The following is a 2,730-nucleotide window of genomic DNA, read 5'->3' on the forward strand; positions in this document are numbered from 1 at the left end:
ATTTTCATTTATTTGTTAAAATACAAATACTTCCATTACAACCCGGTCCTATGGATGCTAGAAGCGCGAATTCATATAAGGTGGTGTTACCGGAAAATGAATAAATAAATTATATATATCAGAAAATTAATAAGATGAAATGAAATTATTGTTTGATTTCTAACCAAACCTATGTATGTGGGATTGAGATTAAAGACCAGAGTCGAGTATATTAAACTATTCCAACAATTGTGTACAACCCTTCATGCTACAACCAATGAAATAGAATCCTGCAGTTAAAACATTTGTTGACGAAACGCCTAGTTTAAAAAGCTGACGAAAAACGGCAGTTCTACAATTAACTTTGAGCCGAGAAGTTGCAGCGTGACCTGTAGTTTCGTGTCTCTTTAATTTAATATCATTTTTGTACCTCTAAATTAAAACTTTTAGCAAATAAATAGATTTATATATTTGTCAAACCACACAAATATTGGGGGCTCGCCCGAAATTTCGTTGTCGCTAAATACTTGTACGGAATCAGTGTCGTTAAACGCTCATCCGCAAATAGTGTCGGGAAGCGCTCATCGGAATATACAGTGTCAGCCAGCGTCGTAAAATATTGTGCGAATTGCGCCTCAGCTGAAGTTCCAGCCATCAAGGAAGTAGCAGTTGAATCTCATTGCAAAAGCATAGTCCGCTGCGAAGACAACTCAACCAGAGCAGCCAAGTGGCGTCTCAACTCAAACGTAACGTGCAAAAGCCGCAAGCACTTTTCACGGCGAAGCAGAAGTAAGCAGAACTAGAATTCAAAGTCAAGAATCTGATTGGAAAATATGAATTGAAGTAGAAAGCGAAAAGTAAGAAATTGAGTTGCAGGCAGTTGACAAAGATAAGAAGCTGAAGGTGATTTGTGCAGAATTAGAAGTTCGGAAGAGAAAATCTAATTGGAAAAGCCGAAAAATAGAAATACGTTGCAGAATTCAAATTGAAGCAGTAGCAGTCTAATTGAAATTGCATAAAATACGAAGCAGAACTGAAGTAGCGAGAAGAATACAAGCAAGTTGAAACAACGAGTGAAGCAGAACAAAACAAAAAGAATGAATGAGTTGAAGACAGAAGGAAGCAGATAGTTTTCGAATATTTTATGTTAAAAGTAGTATGTGTAGATAAATACATATTTACATTTAATTGATTGCTTTGATTTTGCCTATGCATATGTACATTGTCATATATTTTCGCATACAATAAGATAATATTTATCAATTTTAAGTAACTTTTGTAAAGGGGTGACTGTGCAACATGGACAGGCAAAATATTTTAATATTTAACGTAAAACGATTACAAAATGCTCTCCGTGATTTGAATTTTTCCACCTCTGGACGCTCGCATCGTTTATTGGAGCACTTCGGGTTTGATACGGTTCACAGTGAGGACGACGACAATTCAGCAATGGGTTCATCCTATGAAGATGCGCCTGACAATATAGTTCAAGGCTCCGCCATCGGTGTTGAGTCGGTTGGTAGATCAGTGTTCACTTTTAGAGATATCGGGGAAAGTTTGTCGCGGTTTAGTGGAGATGATTCCATAGATGTTAGGCAGTGGGTAAATGAATTTGAGGAAAATGCTACAACAGATGGGTGGAACAATATTCAAAGATTCATTTACAGTAAGCAGCTGCTCAAAGGTGTAGCAAAGTTATTTGTTAGGAGTCAACGAGGCATTTTCAGCTGGCAGTTGCTAAAAGAGGCGTTCATTGCTGAATTTGGGTTACAATTATCGACGTCAGATGTGCATAACAAGTTACGAAATCGAAAATCAAATGAAAGATTTCGTGAGTACCTGTATGCACTCATGGAAATTGGAAAAGCTATTAAAATTGACGAACCTAGTATAATTTCATAATTCATAAAGGGTATACCTGACTCGAGGGGGAACAAAACGGTGTTGTATCAGGCCAAGTCGATTAGCGAGCTCAAGGAGCAAATAAAAATTTATGAAAAAGTTTATGGCAGGTCAAGTACGCAGAGTTTAAAGAGTATCAGTCAGCAGAATGTAGGGAATGCAACAGCTAACCAAACTTCGAAAACATGTTTTAGATGTGGAAGCACAACTCATTTGATGCGTGACTGCAACAGCAAACAAGTAAAGTGTTTTAAGTGTCAGGGAGTAGGACACAAATCTTTCGAGTGCACGCATAAGGATGTAGCTACAGTCAAAAAAGAAAGCGACAAAGCTAATGTAATAGACGAACAGAAGAAAGTGTTTAATTTAGCATTTAAAACATTAGTTGTTGGAGGGTTACAAGTTAATGCACTGGTCGACACTGGATGCAGCTTGTGCTTGATTAGGCGCGACATTTTTAACAAAGTTAATTTTTGCGGTGAAGTGAGCAATGAACAACGTACATTGTATGGCATATGTAAGAAAGAATTATCAATGTAAACAAGTAGAGGAATGTGATATGTATTAGCGCTTACGTGTATTCTATGTTTCCACTTAAACGTATATTCCTTATGTATGGCAACTCTTGTACCTTAACTAAGAACATAACGTATGGTATAAGTATACATATATGTAATGGCTAACAAAACGTAACGAATAAAGATAAGTTGTTAAGTGGATGTCGAAGCGTGCAAACGTGTCAATTGGCGACGAGTGAAAAAAAAAAATAAAATTTATAAATTAAGACAAAAGAAAAAGTCCACGTGCTTTACAAAATGACTGCATTCGTAGGTCGTATTGAGCAATATA

Source organism: Rhagoletis zephyria, unplaced genomic scaffold, assembly GCF_001687245.7.
Source record: "Rhagoletis zephyria isolate East Lansing unplaced genomic scaffold, Rhagoletis_zephyria_1.1 Rzeph_scaffold_05104, whole genome shotgun sequence".
Taxonomy (NCBI): Eukaryota; Metazoa; Arthropoda; class Insecta; order Diptera; family Tephritidae; genus Rhagoletis; species Rhagoletis zephyria.